The sequence below is a fragment of the Heterocephalus glaber genome, unplaced genomic scaffold (genome assembly GCF_053883595.1).
Source record: "Heterocephalus glaber isolate CG9 unplaced genomic scaffold, H.glaber_assembly_v1.0 deba00000678, whole genome shotgun sequence".
Classification (NCBI taxonomy): Eukaryota; Metazoa; Chordata; class Mammalia; order Rodentia; family Bathyergidae; genus Heterocephalus; species Heterocephalus glaber.
Window position 1 is genome coordinate 5420052 of NW_028258157.1, and position 22841 is coordinate 5442892.

Genomic DNA, 22841 nt, shown 5'->3' on the forward strand with positions numbered 1-22841 from the left:
TGCAACACTGTACTCAACTGAATGGACTTTTATAAGGAAAAATAAGAGAATATTTGTAAATTTCTAGCCTCAAAGGACATGTACAAAAAGATTCAAACACATTACTTGTAATTAGCAAATGTTTTGTAAATGCAGTACTAAAAAGCAGCACTTAACCTGTGCCATTAATGTGATTTTCCTAATTGTAGTGGGGAAAAAAGACATGAAGCTTAGAAGTGTGGTACTCATTCTTTTATCATCAAAGAACCATAGCTTTCCTCCTTGTTGAAGAGAACAGCAATATTCTGGGGATGGAAGGGGAGATGGTGCCAACATAAGTCAAGTATTTGGAGACCCAAGGGACCTAATCAAAATACTTCCCTAGCTGTCAGACTGGGGAGTCACATTTAATGTAGGATTCCAATAAGTGTTAGGAGGTTATAGTGCCAGAAAGCAAAGAATTGTTGTAGGAGTGATGAACACTTGATTTCCTTGACTTCCAACCTTGTCTCCAGGGACCAGAGAATCTGCAGGGGAAAACTGTCCTTCTGGACCAGAACAATGTCTCATGGGGAATGATGTGCCCAGCGGTTGAAGTATCAAGAGAAAAATGTGAGCAGTGATAAGGTCTAAGGAGCTCTATGTGTTCTCTCTGCTACTGACCCTCAGAATGAGCAGCCTTGGGCAGGGAAGGACATGGTTGTGCCCTTCAGAGCCCTAAGTCTGGCTCAGAGATCAATGCTGGAGTTGTTCCTGCTGTCGCTTCTGGGCACCCAGTTTCCTCTCCATCTGTATTCAAGGAAGAGTTAGGATTTCCACACAGAGACCTTTTTCTCAGAGATCTCATCCAAGTCAATCTGAGAATCCAACAGTTGCTGCAGGAGGAGTTCAGAGACTGGAAGCCACCAACTTCTAGGTACCTGAAATCTTCCAGAACCAAGCCACATCGGCCCTGCACTGTGAGATTGTAGTTTGCAGGGTTGTTTGATGGCTGGCCTAATTAATGCATTACTATATTTAGTTATGATTTTAGAAAGTGAAGTGTCAATTGAACTCAGCATCTTAGGGTTATTGTTGACCATGACATGAATGTAATGGAAGCACAGTTAGAAGAGGGAATGAGAGGTTGATGTTATTTCTGTAAAAATAAAACATGTTTCCAAGAATCTTTTCAATTATGGGAAGTAGATAAATCAGACTACAGCTATGGAAGGATATAGAGTTAAGTGAGAGCATCTCATTTCTTAGTATTATAGGGCACTTTTTACTATGCTGCTCCATTGAAAACCAGTGTATTTCTTCCAACTACAGCCTGGTAGGAAGAGTTTATATTTCATACAAATTACACTACCTGCTATCATGCTTTGCATTGACAGTTAAACTTTTATTTAGTAGGTAAAATATAATATGCTAGTGAAACTTTTCCAATTGTTTCTTCATCATGGGGTTGAATAAGAGTTTCTTGGGTCTTTACCTTTTCTATTGCAAACTTGTTATGAACATTTTTGCTTGTGTATTATTAGTATATGACTCTGGCACATAATAATTACATTCATTTGATGAGTTGATACACACACATATTGCACTTTATTGTTGTCTTTATTGCATTCTTTGAAACTTAAGAATTGAGCTTTTCCATCAAATATGTTGCTTTCAATTTTGTTTATAAGTGTCTGAATTATTTGAGAGAAATGCGTGAAAGCTTACAAAAGTTATGTCATCAAATATAATTGCTGATTCTATTGTATTTCTCTCAGTTAAGTAGAAAATTCATTTGCATCATTCCAATAAATAACATATACCTATACAAAAATACACATTTCTAAATTGTTTTTAAATCTGTTTTCCCTATTGTGCCTTTTATTATTACATCTATTTTTAAAACTTACATTAATTCAGGCATCACTGGTTGCCTTTCCACATCATTTGATTACAAATTACCTTTACCATCATGAAAGTATTTTAATCTTTATACATTTACATAAGGTAAAATTATAATTTTAGATACTACTACTGGGATTTCAAATAATATTTTGGGGTTTTTTTCTAAGATTTTTGCAATTTAGTCTGAAGTTAGTGTCTGATGTTAATGCTGTTAAATAATTACTATTTTGTAATTGTGTAATGTGCTTGTTTTTATTCCATTTTTTTCATATAGTTGTTTGGAAAGCATGAATTTAATTACATTTTCACTGCCATTCGTCATCCCTTAAGTTCTTAGATTCTCTTAAAATTTCTTTTTCTGTATGACACACACATTCACACTCATGCCATTTTCATTAGGATGCCTGGCTAAGCTCCCAGATAAACTAAATACTTTTTACTCTCAGTGCAGTCTTCTTTCCAGTTTGTGCTCTCCTGAGCCTCCTGCTCAATAGTACCCCTAAGAATTTTCTCCCATCTGTGATGGTTATGCTGAATAGTTTTGCTGACTGCATTATACTTAACAAGTACATTTTAATGGTATTTCATATCTAATGCTAATTTTAAAGCTATATGAATTTCAAGTGATTTTAATATATTATTCTGTGTCAATTTTTCAGAGAGAAATTTTGCCCAGAAATGTTTTGGTTTTATTTAGTTAAATGTCTATCTTCTTGTATATTTGTTCCTTATCTAAAAATATTTTATGCACCTGAATTTTTAAACTTAGTTTTCTTGATGTATATCCAAATCATAGAGTTTACTTTCATATTGAGCTGCTTAAAACCTCTGACTTTTCATAAAGTATCTAAGCTGAAGTACTAAATTTATTTTCTTTCAGAAAATAGCTATGAATCCCATCTTGCTATCATTCAGGATTTTCCAAGCAATTGAAAAATAATATCACTTAGGATAAACATCTATATGTATGGAACAAAATTCTTAATTAATTCAACACCTAATAACTAAGTATCTTTGTGTGCCAGAATCTTCTACAAGCAATGCATAATATAAACTTCATGCCTAGGTATTTATCAATGTAATTATAAATCTATATTGATAGCATTCTATTATTGCTACTTTATATCTAATTATAGCATATGTTCAATGCTTCATTCAAATTTGTTTAATGCACCTGCTTTATAACCACCATATTTTATGTGGTACTTTTCCCCCACAATTGCTTTTATTTCAAAACATCTCATTTTCTTCATTTTTTTCTAAATAATTCATATTTAATCACACACCATTGTGAAAAGAAAGATGAGCAATGCAAGTAAAGTCCCTGCTCAATTGTTCTTCACATTATATTAGCTAGGAAAGAGTAGAATAAAATAAATATGTATTTGATGTTATGTTCTAGGGACCTATCACAGGGAGATGTTTATTTAAAGTAGATATTTATTTAAATTAAATGTTTATGAACTTCCTGCACAGTTTTATAAATATGATGCTGGGAAACCACCACTTGTTTTCTGAATACCAGAACTAGTTCTAGAGTGTGAAAATGGAGTTTCCCAATGTCAGATCCCACTTACAAGCAGAAGCTAGAAAGAGTGGGAGGGGAGAGGGAATGGAGAGAAGGTGAGTAATGGGTAAAGGAAACAGCTTGATAGGAGTAATTATTTCTCTGCTCTGTAGAAAGTAGGGTAATGATGGTTGACAGCTACTGTGTCAGTATTTCAAAATATCCGGTAGAGAAGATTTTGAATGTTCCCACATGAAGAAGTAGTAAATGTTTAAGGTGATTGAAATGTCAGTTATCCCGATCTGGTCATCACACAATGTTTAAAAGAATTGAAATATATTACAGTACTCCAAAAATATGCAAAGTTACTGTGTCAGTTAAAAATTGAGGCAATAGTTTTAAAGAGATTTAAATGTTAAGCTTAAGAATAAAAAAGGAAAGAACCTCACAGGAACAATGAGAAAGCAGACTTTCTCATCTAATGTTAAATTATACAAAGACCATTTGGTCAAATGAATGTACCCCAGCCACAGGGAAGGTAATTTTTTGGTGTCTCATGAAAAAATGCCAAAAATATTTTGTTCTTCATTCTACATTTTTATTTCTGAATTGTTGGATTCTTTTCTAAGCTTGCTCTTTATTTTCTGTTGTAGTTTTCAGACTGTATGTTTCCTCATAACATAAATTTTCTTTTGTACAAATGTATTTTTGACCTTTATTATTTTGCTGGACATCATGGACATATACCTGGAATTGGAATTCCACCAGAAAGATGGAAGCCTGCTCTTCCTTATTGTCTCTCAGGGACCACCTGTGCTTATTAGGACTTTTCCTCACTCAGTTCCATATAATCCCCCTCCTCTATTCTCTGAGCATATATTTGCTTCTGTAAAAACAGGACAGATACTGCCCATAACAATATAGGGTCCCATAGTTACACAAGATGAGATATTGATGAACTGGAATTTCTAGATTCTATTTCTATATTCTTAGGAAAAAGTTAATTTGATGATAACTTGTCTCATATCAATTTATTTCTAATAATGTAGTTGGGGTAAGATGAACATAATATATCTACAGTGTGCTCTCTGTCTGTGCATATGTGTGTATGGGTTTGTGCTCTTTTAGTGACGAAGATAATTTCAGAGAAGGGCTTTCTGGACACAGTATTCAGATAGATCCCAACATATGATGATTTGACATGATTTCTTGTTTTTATGATGGAACAATACTCATATGAAGGAAATTGCACTCTACTGTTTTTGCTTTACTCACATTAGTAACATATGTTATCACACTCTTCCACAACGCTGCATATGTGCAGCAATCAGTCAGGCACAATATCACAGGGGAAAACAACCTGAGACTATGGTGTACTTGGTTACTAAGCAGGATTTTTGTAGGTAATATGAATTAATGCTTTTTGACTTATGTAACCTCAACCTGCAAAGTTTAAATTGGGATATAATCCTGTCATAAGTCAAAAGGCTCTAAATGGTAATTCATAATACAGAGGCCAGCACTCAAAACAACAAATGTAGAGAAAAAATCTTCATTTTAAATTGGAGATAAAACTTTGCAACCAACTTAATAAAAAGGAAATGAAAAACCTTTGGACACAGGGAAATCTTTTCTTGTGATATTTCAGTGACAACAAACTCTTCACTCTTCAGTGTTTTATGTACTTCATTATATTATTAATTTACACAATATCAGAGCCTAACCATGTGGTGCAGTATGATAATCTGATACATGCATACAAAGTGTACTGACCAATATTTTATTGTACACATATGCTACATTTTAATTATTAATCGATTGGTGGGAGCCTAGGTTAATTTCATATCTTGGTTACTGTGAATGATGCCACTATACACATAGGTGATATCCCCTTAAAGTATGTTTCATATCCTTTGGATATACACATGGAATTCTTCAGTATTTTCTAACACCTCTCCTTACTCTCCTCTTTTAGAATCATATTAAATTATTCTTATATCTTACCTGATTTAATTTCTACAAAATCCTAATGAGCCAAGCACGATTATTATCATGTTTTGCAGCACAGGGATATGGAGAATCTGTGTGTTTCACTATAATTGCATGAAAGAACAACAAATGTAATTGACACCACTGAGATTTTTGAACTTGGTAAGTTGCTCTAAGCTCTGTGATCTTATGATCTACACAAAATGTTTCTCTTTTAAATATATGTTTATATCTAATTGTATACACTACAAGAGAAATTTATGGTGTAGATGTGGGTGCAATGAGAAATTTTTGAAACTCTTTAATTTGAATAGGTATACTAACTGTGCATGTTTTGTGGTAAAATGTAATATTACAGTAATTAGAATGTCCATCTCTTCAAACATTTACTACTTTCTGTGTTGGGAACATTCAATACCCTCTCTACGTATATCAAAATATACAAAAATGTATTTTTAATTACAATTTTTAAGAACTGTGCTATGGAGGACTAGACCTTGATTCTTTTCCATGTATTTCTGTACTCAGTATTTGATCTCATTTATCCTCCCCTCCTCTCTGTGCTGCACAGCCTCTATGACTACTATACTCTTAGCTTCTAGGACACCAACATGTTCAGCCTCCACACCTGAGTCACACCCCATGCTCTTGCTCTTTTTACAGTAACGCTCCTCCTTCTTGGCTTGAACAACTGAATGCCACATGTTTTTCTGGGTCTAGCACTGTCTGTTCCTCCTGCAGACACAACTTCCCTAGCGAACCTTGTGGCGCTCACCCCATCTTCCTTGAGATCTTTGTTCAACTGTCATCCTATGTACTGGTTTTGCCTGAAAGATAATTTAAAGAAAATAAAAAACAATAAACATCCATATGGGGTCTGTTTTTATTTACTTTCCTTTTCTTCCAGGCATTTGCCATGATCTCGCATTGTATAAAATGTTTAGTTTGCTTGTGTAGCTTCTCCATCATTAAATGATATGTACAATAGCAATAAGTATTTTGCACTGTTCACGTATCATCTAGGCAGTTCTTTTAACAAGGTTTATATTCAATTTTAGATTTTCTAATGTAAACAAATTTTTTTCATTATAATAAGAGAATACATGATCTGTTAACACCAAGGTGAACATTGGAAAGGAATTCCCTATTACAGATGCCAAAATGGTCCAATAAAGGGAACCAATAAATACATGAAACATAAAAATGATGTGTTGACTATAGAAAAGATATGATATAATTTGGGAAAAATTACTAATGCAAGTCTATTCCTCTTTCATCCCCATACCTCTGTCTCTTTTCTTTCTCTCTCTCCCTCTCTCTCTCTCCCTCCTTCTGTGCAGTTGATATCAACAATATGGAATCCAAGAATTACACACAAAGTGCGCAATTTCTTCTTTTGAGATTTTCAGAAGATCCAGAACTGCAGCCTTTACTGTTTGGAATTTTCCTATCCATGTGCCTGGGCACTGTGTTAGAGAACCTGCTCATCGTACTGGCCACAGTGTCAGACTACCGACTGCGCACACCCATGTGCTTCTTCCTCTCCAACCTTTCTTTTATGGACACTGGTTTCACCTCCACCACAGTACCAAATATGCTGGTGAACATCCAGACACAGAGCAAGGTCATAAGATATAAAGGCTGTGTCACTCAAGTGTATTTTTTCATGTTGTGTCTAATGTTGGACAGTATTCTGTTGACTGTGATGTCCTATCACCGTTATGTGGCCGTTTGCCACCCTCTGCATTACATGGTCATCATGAACCCCAAGCTCTGTGTGTTGCTGGTTCTAGCATGTTGGATGCTGAGTGTCCTAAATGCCCTACTACAAAGCTTAATGGTGTTACAGCCGTCCTTCTGTACTGACTTGGAAATCCCACATTTTTTCTGTGACCTAAATCAAATAGTGCACTCTGCCTGTCCTGACACTTTCCTAATGATGTGGTGACCTATGTTACCACTGTGCTGCTGGGTGGCGGTCCCCTTGTTGGCATTCTTCTCTCTTATTGTAAGATAGCTTCCTCCATGCATGCAGTCTCAGCTCAGGGGAGATATAAAGCACTTTCCAGCTGTACATCTCATCTGTCAGGTGTCTCCTTATTCTATGGCACAAGCCTAGGTGTGTACCTTAGTTCTGCTGTCGCCCAAAACTCATACTCAACAGCCACAGCCTCGGTAATGTACAGCGTGGTCACACCCACGCTAAACCCCTTCATCTACAGTCTAAGGAATAAAGACATCAAGAGTGCTCTGAAAATATTATTTACAAGGGCAACTAGGAGCTGGATAATGTGCTCATGATTACCATTTAAACTTTTCTATATTACTTATTTTCCTGTTATTTTCTTAATGCTCTAAAGTTTCAAAAATAGTATCGCACATATTTTACCTTTCCCCCTTATGTTATGGATCAACTCCTAGTTATCAAGAATAATTTCTTCTTAAAAGGTAAATATCAAACCAAGTAATGTTTTCATTGTTGTTTTATTTTAAATAATAGTAAATTTTTTGATTTTCTTAGATAAAACTAAATTTGGCACTTAGATATATTTTTATAATTTTCTATTGAAAGTTTTGATCTATAATAGTTCTTTAATATAATGTAAATTTTAACATCACTGAATCTGATAAATGTGCTTCATTCATTATAAATTAAGCTTCATTCTCCTTAGGATTATATTTCTTTCTCAGCTCATTGTCACAGTGTCTGCCATTCAGCAGCAACTGGCCTGGTGGTGGGGACTCCCACTTGTGCACTGACAGTGGGCCATGAGGGGTGAGCAGGATGTCCTGTAAACACAAGCACTTCCAGTGTTGGGGGGAGGAATGAGTTAGTGCCAGTTCCAGCCCTTGTCTCTTCTCTTGGCAGGGTTTCACCATTTGAAGTCACTTTCAGCTCATGTAGTAGAATAGAAGAGACAGCAGGAACAAGTCCACCATTGATCTCTGAGCCAGACTTAGGGTTCTGAAGGAAAACAAAAACATGTCCTCTTCAGCCCAAGGCTGCTCATTCTGGGCACATCATTCCCCCATGGGATGTTGTTCTGCTCCAGAAAGATAGTTTTCCCCTGCAGATTCTCTGTTCCCAGGAGACAAGATTGAAAGTCAGGAGGATCCAGTGTTCCTTACGCCTGCATCAACTGTTTGTCTTCTGGTGCTCTAACCTCCTAACGCTTACTAGATCCCTCCATTAAAGATGGCTCCGTAGTGTAACATCAAGGGAAGTATCTTGATTAGGTCACTTGGTCTCCAAACCTTTGACCTGTGTTGGCACCTTCACCTCTCCCCTCCCCAGGATCCTGCCATTCTCTTCAAAAATGAGAACTGTGGTTCTTTAATGATAAAACAATGAATACCGCACACTTAGTTGCATGCCTTTTCCCCCCAGTACAATTAAGGAAATCACATTGATAGCAAAGGTTCAGAGCTGTCATTTAGTCCATCATTTACAAAACATTTGGTAGTTACAAGTGATATGTTTGGATCTTTTATACATGTTTCCTTGAGGCTAGAATCTTATATTCTCCTATTTTTTCTAATAAAATTCCATTCAGTCGAGTACAGTGTTGCATATGTATAGTCCAAACTACACAGAACACTGAGGCAGGAGTTACTAAATCACAGGATTTTGTCAGCTTGAGCAGCATAGAGAGACACTATCCTTTAAAACAAACAAGAAAATATAAGTCTATTCTATTTGGTCAATGCTTTATGGCCTCATTTTGTATGTGCAGAAATGAGTCGCCACATGGTAAGTGATCAACCCAAAGTTACAAATCAGGTACATACGTGTGATTTTAATTTGAGCTGTTTTAAAATGTTTCCACATCCATGCTGTATGCATGTGTTCTCATCCACAGACAAATTATGTCTAATGGAAACTTGGAAATATCTCCAGTGTTGATAATCACAACTGGGCCTGTGCTACTGCTACCTAATGGGTCAAAGCTGCCATGTATTTTGAGGCCTCACTGCTGATTCCTCTAACAATCCCCACAGCAAAAAGTCCTGCAAACACAAGACCATATTTCTGGTGTGCCGTTGTGTTGCCATTTAATTATTAATCTTTGTTATATAGTTACATGGTTGCCATTTCATAACTTGGTTTTTGTTTTCTTTCTTTTTGTTTTTTGTTTCGGTTTGCTGCTTTCTTAATTTTTGTGTGGTATAATTATTGTGAGATAGGTTTTATTTCCCCACTCTTTAAAAACTCTTTTTTCTTATAATTTTGTTCTATGTAAAAGTACAGATAGTGCCATATCACAGTGAAAATACAAATGTGAACAAATTGGATAAAGTCCTTGCTTATTTGTGGTTGATAATTTAGAGGTAAATGTGGAATATAGTCATGTAAGTATTTTCACATCTTTTTCTCCTCTAGGAAAATGAAATGAATAAAGTTATTGAGTCTAAAAGAGTACAAATTGTATGCTATGTGCAATAGTTCATACAATATTGTCTTGAGAGTTTTTCACGTTTGATAAAGAGCAGAACTAGGGAGAGAGTGTTTCCCTTGGATTTGTGTAAAAAGAATTCAAAGCCAAAACCCAACAATAACAAAGAAAAGATATCATATAAAATGTAAGAAAGGTTCTTGCCTTGTTTTTTTTACACTATATGAAAAACAAGGGAAATAAATATTAAATAAACACACATGTATCTTTTCTTTATTTTTATTTTTAATTGACACAATTGATTCACATATTTGTAGGGTACAGGGTTTATTCATGTGTATATTGTTCAATGATGAAATCAATGTAATTAGCATGTCCATTATATCAATAGTTTATCAGTTTTAGGATTGGGCATATTCAAAATCATCTCTTGTAGCTATTTTGAAACATACTGTAAATTGTTGGTAAGTATTAAATTGTTGCTGTGGAACACTATAATTTTTTTCTCCCATTGTACTCTTTTTTCATGCTATTTTCCATCCTCTCTAACTCCCATTCCTACCACACTTCTCCCACTGTAGTGGCCTCTGTTGAACTCCCTACTTCTATGGGATAAACGTTTTCAGTTTGCACATATGAGTGAGGACATTGGTATCTGTCTGTATGGACGTGGCTTACTTCACTTAATGTAATGCCCCTCAGGGTCAATAATGTGGTCACAAATGACAAAATTTCATCTTTTATAGCTGAATACTATTTTATTTTGTCTATGCATCACATTTTCTTTATCTGTTCATCTATCATTGGATATTTAGGTCGATTCCCTTTCTTACTATGGTTACTAATGCTGCAATGGATTGGAGGGGGTGAAGGGAGGGCAGGCGATTGTGGAGAAAATAAGAAACAAGATACATCATGTAAAGGTACAAGATCCCAATGATGAAAGTAACTGTATTGTATACCTAAAATGTACCAATAAAATTAATTGAAAAAATAATGCTGCAATAAATCCAAGAGTATAGATGTTTCTCCAATGCAATGATTCCTTTCCTTTGGATATATTCTCAGTAGTGAGTGGTACAAGTTGCCTGAAGTGGTAGTTCTTTTTGTTTGTTTGTCTGACTCTTTTTCCCCTGAGGGACCTCTAAACAATTCCATAGAACTGTTTTAATGAACATTCTTATTAAAGGAAATGATCTTTCCTTTTTCTCCATGTTTTCAACAGGGGATTTTTAAAATCTTTTTGATAGTGGTCCTTCTATGTGGGATGATATGGCATGTCTCGATGTGATTCTGATTGTGATTTTTTTTACATTTACATTTATATACCTTCTTTTAAGAAGTATCCACTGAGATAATTGGTCAATTTTTAAAGGAGATTGCTTATTTCCTGTTGACTTATTTGACTTCCTTTTATATTCTGTGTACTGACCACTTTCAGATTAATAGTTTGCAAATATTTTCTCCCACTATGTAGGTGGTATCTTCACTCTTGATCATTTTACTTGCTGTTTAGTTCTCTCTTTTTTATATACAGTCCCATCTGACTATTATCCTTACCGTGGTCTGTTTTCATTTTCCTACCCCAAATACTTTTGCCTTTACCTATTTTCTAGAATGTTTGTCCTGTCATTGTCTTCCAGTAATTTCAGATTTTCAGGGGTAACATTAAGTATTTATACCTTTTATGCAATTTTAGTTGATTTTTGCATATAGAATGAATTAAAGGTATAGTCTCATTCTTTGTTAATTAATACAATGTTCTCACCAACATTCATTGAAGAAAATATTCTGTCTCCAATATATATTCTGGGCACAATTGTTGAAAATCATTTTTGGGCAAATAAGTGAAGTCATTTGTCTTCTTTTCCACTGATCTATGTGTCTTTTAAAATTTGTATTAGTATATAGTTGACATACATAATGATTACTTTCCTTGAAAGGAATTTGTACATATACATAACATATCTTAATTCCTTTTTCATCTCCTTCACTTACTCTCCTTCCATCTATCTCCCTACTTCTGATTATCTTTTTGCTCTTTGTTTATAATTTGAGCTTCCCATGTAAGAGAAGCAATGTGATATTTAAGCTTGTGTGTCTGTTTTATTTCACTTAACATTATGCTCTCAAGGTAGATCTATTTTCCAGGAAGTTGATCTATCTATATGGCAGAGTAGTACTCTATTGTGTATAAATACCATATTTTCTTTATTCAGTCATCTGTTAATGGACTTATAAACTCCTTTTGTGATTTATCTATTATGAATTGTGCTGTTAGAATCATGCATATGCAAGTATCCCTGTAATATGATGTGTTTATTCTTTTGGGAAGATACCTAGAAGAGGAAGTCAAATGTAATTTCTAGTTTTAATTTTTTGAGAAACCTCCATGCTGATCTTCCTAGAGGTTGTATGTGTTTACATTCCCCAAAACAATATGTGTTCCTTTTTTTCATCAGTCTCACCAGCACTTGTTATAATTTGACTTCTTAATGATGGCCATTATTTTTTCTGGAGTCAGATGGAATCTCAGTGTTATTTTGTCTGTTTTTATGTCAGTACCTTGCCGTCCTGTTTACTATAAATTTGAAGTGTGCCAAGAATTCGCGTGTTGTGATTCTACCTGCTTTGTTCTTTGTGCATGGAATTCATTCTTGTTATGTGAGAATGTTTTGATATTTAGGGGTGTTTTATTTCCTGCAAAGAATGTCATTGGTCCTGTGATAGGGACTGCCCTGGAAGCACCAACCATTTTGTGGTTCCTGGACATTTTAACAATATCCATTCTCTTTTTCTCTTGGGGATCTCCTCGTTTCCTTCATTAGTGTTTTATAACTTCTATGATAGAAAGTTTTCATTTCCTTGGTTAAAATTAGATATTTAATAGTTTTGTAAGTACTGTACACAAAATTATTTCTTTAACTTGTTTTAACTGTTTTATTAGTGTTTACAAACACTGTTTAATTTTATTTTTCTTTCTCATCCTACAACATTATTAAAATGTTTTTTATAATTTTTTGTAGAGTCTTTATGGCTTTTTCTTTTAATTAATATATATTCATAATGCATATAAATGTATTCATCTTGTGGAAATTGTACATATACATATCACATCATGGTCGTTTTCATTCTTCCTTTCTCCTTTTGTAATTACCCTTATCCATCCTTCCCCAGATCCCACTTCAGTGATAATTTATCTTCCTCCTTTCCAGTTTCAACTTGTCTTATTTTTCTCAAATCTCATTGTTCTTTGTAGGACTTCTTGTACTTCTACAAATAAAAGTGTCAATATTGAGCATTGTTCTATTGTCCAGATCTTAGAGGAAACACTTCCACCATTTCCCTGCTCTGTGTGGTATTTGCTGTTGGTTCAATTTTAATCATGCTCTGTTTCTTGTATGCCTATTTTTAGAGTTTTTATTTAATGAAGAAATTGAACTTATTGAATTTTGCTTGCATCTATTTAGATGATCATATGGTTTTTGTTGTACACCTCTTTATGTGATGAATCACATTTATTAGCTTACATCCCTGAGATAAACCCCTTGTTGGACCATTCTTGCATCCCTGAGTTAAATCCCACTTGATCATAATTATATCCTTCAAGATGCTGGTATATTCAACTTGCTAGTATTATTTTGGGAATAGTTTCCATCTATGTTCTTCAAGGATATTGGCCTGTGCCTGTTTTCTTTTTTGTTGTGTCCTTATCTTGTTTTGGTATCAGAGAAATTCTAGCCCAAATTGAAAGACTTTGGAGGAATTCCCAATTAACAAATCAGCTGAATGAGTTGTGAGTGAATGATTTTTGAAAAACTGATTTTATTTATTTATTTATTTATTTATATTGTTTATATAAAGAAAAAAGAACCATGTCGGGCATCCATTTCTAGCCCTGATCAAAATAGTGAAAATGCCTCAATTTTCAAGGAGATCTGAAAAGACGGAATGGGCCTGAATTTTTCTAGTGTGTTTTTCAACCCATCCAGCAAACACTCCTACATCCCAACACTGGTGCCGGCTGAGGACGAGTCCATGCTGTCTGAGGCCTCAAAACTGCCTGCTGGTCACGGCCTGCGCACTGGGGAGTCTGAGGCTGGGGGGACCCATACCCCACTGCAGAGACTATGGAGCCTCTAAAGAAGTGAGAGTCCAGAAGAGAGGTGGGAAGAAACAAGTAGGTACAGCTGCTTCTTTTCTTCCATGCACATTGTTATTGAGGATGCAAGGATCCACCTCAGTGTATGTGGGTGGTGGCATAAACTTGAACTCGGGAGCATACATGAAGATAGGGCTATCCTGAGACCCATCGGTGTCATCTAGTAGTGGAGTGGTGGGGCCCTCCAATCGGTGGTCTTCAGGAATTGTATCCATATAACAAGGAGGAGCTTCTGGGGTATCAGGGATGTTTAGATCTATCCAGCTCATTTCAGAGCTAGCTCGGCTGGCCATGCTGGATGTCTGGCTGCTCAGACCTGCCCTGCTGCCAATCACCAGAGGCAGGTCAAGAATGACTTTTTTGGAGCCAGGGACACTCACATAGATCAGCAAGGAATATTCAACTCGAAGGATGTTGCAGCGAAGAATAGATGGCCTGATCTCCTGAACCCGAAGGCTCTTGCCTCGCCATGAGGAACACATTCCTGAGATAATTTGATTTCCCCTCACTGATGACAACTTCTGGGTGAGCACCTTGGTCTGGCCATTGGCAAGGTAGGTGTGGTGAGCCACAATGGCTGCTTTGGGGACCACAATGTGGGAGCATGTATTAGCAAAGTCAGCGTGGGTGGAAATATCATCACCTTCACAGAATCCTTTTCTGTCAATTCGAGCAGAGACAGACACACGCCCATCAGGAATGAACATGCAAGAAACTTTCTTCTCCTTTTTAGCGGACACTGGTGCCATTAAATCAGGGGAATTGATATCCACCAGTTCCATCACTTCAAAGTATTTGTCTCTTGAGTTGGCTGGCTGGGGCGATCAAGAAAAGCCTTCACCCAGTAGTCCACACACCCATATTTTCCTTTGAAGGATGTTCCCAAAGGCCCTTCAGGAAGCTCAAAGCTGAACTTGTACTCATATTTGTTTCCAGGTCTCACGATCACCATCTTGTTCTCACCTGCGGGCTGGTCCTCCAGGGTGAGCGTGTCCTCGTAGCTCAGGTAGTCCAGGCTCTGCTTGCACTGCTGCGATCCCTGCATCCACAGGACTTTGTCCACTCTGCAAGCCAGGATCCTCAGGGCTTTGACTCGAGTGACTTCACACACCTCCATGACCACCCAGCCGGCCACCTTCTCCCCGCTGCTGTACACTTTCTCAAGGTCGTTAAAGACCACCTCAAAAGACTTGATCTTCTTGAACATCACCATGATTAGGCTGTGTCGGATCAGGAAGCTTGAACAAAATGAAACCCCAAATCCAAGCATCCCTTTACAAAAAGCTAAGGTTTCACTCTTCCTTAAAAAAGGAAAGTGTCCTGAAGCAGGTGGGGATTTAAAAACAAAATTAAAAAGATGCCCACAAAGCAATCTTTACTTTCAAAAAGGTGCCTGGAAATGTTTTAAACTGCTGAGTATGCCAAGAGCTTTTATGAAGAAAACAACTTCTTTCCCCAGTTGCTGGAAAGGAGCTGTGGATCTCTGCAGGACGACCCTACCCAAAGATGAAAACAGAGTTGAAAAACTGATTTTATAGCTTGAATTTTTTTCTATTTTCTGTTTTTTGAAACAGGGTGTCACTATGTAGTTCAGGCTGGCCTTGAAGTCATTGTGTTCCCCAGGGTGCCTTCACAATTGTGGTGATCCTTCTGGGTTACCCTCTCCAGTGCTGTGATTACAGGCATGCACCACCACACCTGGCATAATCTTGGAATTTTTAAAGATGAATGTTAGTTCTGAAAAGTCTGATAGATTTTAGCAAAGAAACCAGCTACTCCTAAGCTTGCTCATTCTATTCCTCCATCTCTCTCTCTCTTTTTTCTTTCTTTCTCTTTTTTAATTTTTTTCTTTCCTTAGTTCCTCTCTCTCTCTCTCTCTCTCTCTCTCTCTCTCTCTCTCTTTCTTCTAAGGATGCTTTACTACTGAGTCAATCTTCTTGCTTTTTATTGGTCATGTCCTTCCTTCTGTTACTTGCCACACTCATTTTATTGTTTAGGTGTTTTTTTCATTGTCCAACAAAAATTGTCAATTTTCTCTGTCATTTTTTAAAAAAAACTTCTTTTGTCATATTGTGCTGAGTGATTTGGGCTGGGAATAATTTTTTATTTATTCTCTATTTTTAAATTTTCCCTTTAATTTTATTAAATTTTTACTGTTTTCTTCATATTTTGAGCTTTTTCATTTGCATCTTTAGGTTGATTATTGAGATCTTTCTGTTTTTTTCAGATAGATTGTTTTATAAACTTCCTTCTTGTTGCTGTTTTGCTGTATTCTAAAAGTTTTAGTATATTGTGATGACATTTTAAGTTGTTTCATGGGTTTTCATAATGGAATACATTTTAGCTTTTATTAACCTGCAATGTATCCAATACACCTTCTTTTCAAGCAGAGGAATCACTGATACATATACAAGAAAACTTATTTTAGCTTCCACATATGATAGAGAGAGCAAGGGCTACAAGCCCTTCTGGGCCTGGCTATTTTACCAAATGTACTCCAACTTGATCCATGTTGCTGCAGCTGATAGAATTCCATTTTTCTTTCTGTCATAATAATGCTTCATTTTGTGTGTATATCATTTTAAAAATCCATTCATCTTTTGACAAGCACCTTGCGTGATTCCGTATCTTAGCTTTTGTTAAGAGCGCTCCAATGAATATGGAGATACAGCTACCTGTTTGGTATGCTGACTTTATTTTCTGTGTACATATTCCCAAAGTGAGATAGCTCGGTTATATGGTAGTTGTATTTTTAGTTTGTAGAGGAACCTCCATAACATTCTTCATAGTGACCAAACTAATTTACATTCCTACCAACAGAGTATCATAAATATTTTACTGATTGCTAAAGTTTCCTCATTGACTCATTAGTTGCAAAGCAATATATATATTTTTTCAGTACCGAGGATTGAAGTCAGACCTTTGCACTTGTGCGGCAGGCAACAGCACCACTGAGTTAAATCCCAGGTCCACCAACCACCTTGTTTGTAATTCCTGTGTATGTGTACAATTTCCAAAGTTTTACTTCTTTTTGTTATCTAATTTTATTCTACTTATTTTAGAAAATATATGGGACAAGAATTTGTGTTTTGGCCAGGTATGATGGTGCACACCTGTACTCCCAGCACTTGGATGGCTGAGGCAGGAGAATCGTGGTGAATTCCAGGCCAGCCTGAGCTAAATAGGGAGTTTTAGGTCAGCCTGAACTATATATACAGACCCTATCTCAAAATACTAAAAACAAATTAGTAAAATTAAATAAACAATTTTGTATTTTAAGAAGTTGTTCATATATGCTTTGTGGTTGATCCTAAAAATTGTTTCCTGAGGTGATAAGAAAAAAGTTTGTTTGGCAGATTTTGACTATGATTTTAAGTAAATGTCTGGTAAGTAATTTCTATTTTAGTGCAACCCATGCATTTGAAAAAGAAGGGTTTAAAAACCTAGGAATTATTAATAAAAGAGTCTATCCAAAATACATGTGAAAAGAAGCTGCCTCATCAATTTGGGGTCTATGTATAAAACAGTAGGCTGAATAAATATTGAGTATGCAAAAGGAATATTTTCTTTTATTTCACATTTTAACAGCCTCAATATTTATTTTTATGTAATATTACTTTATTCTCTTTCCTCATTTTTCACATGGAATGTTCAATTTGTAAAATTTCATAACATTTTGATGATATCTCTACTGTTGTCTGTCTTTTATACTTATTCAAACTTGGCTGGAATGCCATCAGTACAGTCATTGTTCTCCCTCAAAGACTCTCTGGACATGCCTGAGTTTGTTAGATGTATTTCCTTCTTCATGTCTATTACCTGTAATAAAAGTATGCTATGTTGGTGTATGTCTGCAGAATGCCCATTTTCATTGCCCATACTATTGCTGAGTTAGGGGACATTGTAAACTGACAGAGGCTGTTGTATTGAGGAAAGTATTACCTAAAGGATGCTGGAAATTGGACAAATCAATACTAACTGTTGAAACTGCCTTCTGGCCTGTATGCTAAATCAGCTATTCTTGGAGTGCTCTTTATGTAAGGGACTGAACAAGCTAATGATATCATGGTTGTGGAGCTTAATCTATACAGCTCCAACCCTGTAATAACTGTCTGTGGGACAGAGCACTGTAGACAAGATACATGCTAATAATGCAGCCTGTTGCTGTTGGACACTACTAGGTTCTTTCTTTCTGTATTTTCTTTTTGGTACAGGGGATTGAGCTCAGGACCTTGGACTTGCAAGGCAAGCAGCAGAATCACTGAGCAAAATGCCCGGTCCAGTACTAGTTCTTGCTAATGAATGCATGTCCACACTGCTGCCACCAGACTTCCTTTCCCAACCCATCTTCATTTTGTTGGTAACACACTACATTCCTAGCACTCCTAGTCTATAGATGAGATAGTCATTAAGTTATCCAGAGTTTGATACTATTATTCACTGTGTGAGTCATAAGATACCTGTATCCAAGTATTTAGAAGAGAAATATTTATTCTTAGTCTAAATATACTGAAATAGAAGTGAAGGATAATAAGGAAAGTTTTGACCTTCTGAAGTAAAATTTTACTAGCTTCAATTCTATGTTTTGACTCTTACCTTTTTCTTCAAAAAATGGCAGAAAATAAATCACTGTTAAAGATGAAGTTGGAAGGAATCATCCTTCAAGACTGAGCCTAAGTGAATCCCAATAAAATAAAATTAAGTTGGAAAATTATGGTTATTTTAGAACATTCTCAGAAATCTCCTTGATTTCACTAACTTTCTCATTATTCATTACTTTTTCAATGTGGGTGTGAAGTGCTTATTGAGATGCACATTCTATTTTATGTTTGACTCTTAACTAGACATGAGATTTTTAAAAATTTCTTTGGTGAATAAAACATGGCATGTATGTTAACTCAGGAAAAACTCCTGTTCCTATATCCCAAATCTTCATTTCAATGAGCATCAATAGTTAATTGTGTGAGATTATTATCCTATTAAGGGCACTATTATTGAATCAAGTTTGTGTGGAATTTATTCTTTATTCATATGCATCAAGGAGAATTCAGAACATCAAAAAATGAAAATGACAGTTTTCACACATATTATTCACTCATCTGCACTTTGACATTTATGACAAACTTATAAAAAAGAATAATTTAATTCAAAGCAATGAAAGAAATCATAGCTTAGAAAGTACTAGAAAATGCTAACCCAGGTGACACAATGAATAATTGGAACATAAGCAAACTCTCCTATCCATTGATTTAAATACCTGTCATAACACTAGCATTGCCTTGTGAACTTTCCAGGCATTTCAAGAAAATTTGCATTTCAATGAGCACATGCACATAGTCTAACGTATTTTCATAGATATATGACTGAATTTCAATGTAGAATGCAAATATGTACTTACATAAGAACTTTTTCTGATTTTAAGGCCATATTAAATAAACTGATCTATGCAAACTTGTTTATGCTGGCTGCACATTGAATATGCATTTGATAACAACATTCATTATAACTTTTGACAGGGAGTTTACAATGCATTGTGAAAAATGTGGAGAATAAGAGAATAGTATTCTTATGTGGATAATAATTTCCCACAGTGAACTATAAAAACACCATTTGGAAGGCTACATCATAAAGTTGTACATCATCTACATCACTAAATATAGCCAAAAGTGATTAATGGAAAAAAGATTAAAAAGTTGTAGTTTCAGAATTTCTTTTAAATAAAAATATGCAATGACATAAATTGTTTGTTATTCTATTGAATTATTTCAACACATCACTCTGTGAGAATAATGGAGAATCTCCAAATTTTTTCTGATGTTTAATTTGGAAGAAGATTGGCAAAAAATTAGACAGGTAAAATATTCAATATCAGGGAAAGTAGAATCATTACAAATGAGGTTCTTTTAATTCTATGCAAAAGTTGAAATTCAAGAAGAAAAAAATATTCTGAGAAAAAATTTCCCTTTACTATTCCATTAAAGAAGAGCAGTGTGTGGCTCTGAGGTCTAGAGTACGATGATAATAGGTACTTCCTGTAAACTGACTCTTATGGATTCCCTCCGGAGCATCTTCTCAGAGCTCCCATTATGTCCTTATTCCTCAGACTGTAAATGAAGGGATTCAGCATGTGTGTGATGATGCTATACATCACTGAGGCTCTTGCAGTTGATTGTGTGTTTTGGCTAACAGAAGAACTAAAGTAAACTCCCAGGATAGTAAAATAGAATAGGGAGACAACAGAGAGGTGAGATGTACAGGTAGAAAATGCTTTATCCCTCTCCTGAGCTGATGAGATGGCACTAATGGAGGAATCTATTTTAGCATAAGAGTAAAGAATACCAGCAAAGGGACTGCCACCCAGAAGCACAACTGCAAAGTACATCACAATGTCATTAGCAAAAGTATCAGAACAGGCAAGTTGGATTAATTCATTAATCTCACATAAAAATGTTGGATTTCCAAGTCTGTGCAGAATGACAGCCTCAATGTCATTAAACTTTCTATCAAGGAACACAAGGCAGTTTTTACCCAGGACACCAGCACTAGCAATCCACAGACCCTGAGGTTCATGATGACTATGTAACACAGAGGGTGACAGATGGCCATGAAGCGGTCATAGGCCATCACTTTCAAAAACAAACTGTCCAAAACTCCAAAGAGTGTGAAGAAATATACCTTCTTGATGCAGGGTGCATAAGTTATGACATTGCTATGAATCTGGATGTTCACTATCATCTTTGGGACGCTGGTAGACCTGAAGCCAATGTCTGCAAAAGACAGATCAGTGAGGAAGAAGTACATGGGTGTGTGCAGGTGGGATTCTGACACTGTGACCAGAATGGTGACCAAATTCCCAAGCACAGTGACCAGGTACATAAACAGGAAGGGTTGCAAAGTGGAGTTCTCTGAAATTCCCAGAAGCAAGATTTTGTAAATTTGTATGTCATTTTCTGGTTCCATATAGTTGTTGGGACTAAAAGAAAAAGTGAAAAAAATAACACGACACAATTATGGAATACAAACCTGACAGAAATGCCATCATTCATATTGTACAGTCAGGACAATACTTTTTATGTTCTATTAATTAGTTTTTCCCCTTTAAGATATTCCACTGATGGGTGCCACTCCCAGCAACCAGAAGGAGGCCCCCAGGCTGCCATAGCATCACTCCCAGAACAGAGGAGGTGAGCCAATCCCAGCACCCAGGAGGAAGCTCCTGAGCCACCACAGCACTGCTCCAAGCACAGAGGATTTGAGCCATGTGGGAGCCAACAACAACCCCCACATCAAAATGAGAAGACACATAAACAAGCCTCAAAACCAGACTTCCAGATCACCTACAGCAACCCCAAAGAGAAATGAGGTGGAACAATCTGATACTCAATAACCTGGACTCCCTGAACTGGCAAGAAAAGAGGATTTGGAAAAAATGAAATCAGAAATAATTTCTCAGATAACAGCAGTGATTGTGGCCATAGTGCAAGATATGATTAATAAATCTAGAGAAGATACAGATAAAAGAAATAGAGGAGCTGAGGAACATGATGGAATCCCAACAGAGGAAACAAATGGAACCCATAAAACATATGCAAACAGATTTTCCAGAGATTAAAAACTCCTTTGAAAGCTTACACATCAGAATGAGCCAATGTGAAAGCAGAATTTCAGATATAGAAGATAATATTGCAATTAGTGACCAAGAAAATAAAATTTTCTTAAAATTGTATGGAACCAAGAGAAATCAATCCAGGAGCTGCTAGACGATGCATAGAAGAATAACATAAGACTGATCGGAGTCAATGAAGAAACAGGAAAGAGTACAAATGACATGAAAAATATGTTCACAGAGCTCATGGCAGAAAACTACCGAAGCAGAGGAAAAAGAACTTGACATACAGATAAGTGAGGCATATAGGAATCCAAGTAGCCTTGATCAAAAAAGTCTACACATAGGCATATAATTGTAAGATTCCAGAAACTCAACAGAAGAACAAAGTTCTACAAGCAATTAGAGAAAAGAAACAAGTTACATACAAAGGAAACCCCATCAGAATCTCAGCAGACTTCTCAATGCAAACAGTCAAGGCAAGAAGAGCTGGGAGTGATGTATTTCAAGGCCTAAAGTAAAGGAGCCTCCAACCCAGATTGATGTACCCTGCAAAACTATCTTTCAAAATTGATGGAGAAATAAGATACTTTCATGCTGAAGAGCACCTTAGGAACTTAATGAATACCAAACCAGCACTCAAAAAAATTTTAGACAATACCCTAGGAAAACACATCAAGGATCACAACCCCAGGAAGGCCAGCAGAATGAATCTGTTGGGCACAACAAGAAATTAAATGCAATGGGGGAGAATCCAAAAAAATTCATGACAATAATAAGTCAATGGGAGGGCTAGGAATGGGGAAAAAATAAGAACCAAGATGCATTATGTAAAGGTACAATTCCCAATGAGAAATGCAATTGTGTTGTGTACCTAAAATGTACCAATAAAAGAATTTAATAAAAATAATAAGTCAATGTGTATCAGTTGTAATCATCAATGCTAATGGTCTCAATTCACCATTCAATAGAAATAAACTGGAAGAATGTGTCTAGAAGCAAGATTCAACATATTTATCTTATGCTGCAGAAGAGAAACACACTTAATTAAAAAAGAAACTCATAGACTGAAAGTTAAATGGTGGAAAACAATACTCCATGTGACAGGAACCCGAAATAAAGCAGGAGTCACTATCCTCTTTGCAGATCAAGTGGATTTCAAAGCAAAATCTGAGACATTTCTGGTCCCAAGAATTTCAGATAAGGGATAGACAACTTACACGTACAAATCTGTTGTGAACATGTGTTTTCATTCCACTTAAATAAAAACTTAAGAACAGAACTGTTGGTTCTTAACAGTAATACAAATAATTTCCATAT

General features: G+C 35.9%; 3 pseudogenes; 1 reads left to right on the forward strand and 2 right to left on the reverse strand.

The window, feature by feature from the left end:
* Window positions 1-6713: 6713 nt before the first annotated feature.
* Window positions 6714-7660, forward strand: LOC101702118 (putative olfactory receptor 7A2; annotated as a pseudogene).
* Window positions 7661-13881: 6221 nt separating this feature from the next.
* Window positions 13882-15143, reverse strand: LOC101725613 (thioredoxin-interacting protein pseudogene; annotated as a pseudogene).
* A 4609-nt stretch (window positions 15144-19752) lies between these two features.
* Window positions 19753-21642, reverse strand: LOC101696543 (olfactory receptor 7A40-like; annotated as a pseudogene).
* Window positions 21643-22841: the final 1199 nt, after the last annotated feature.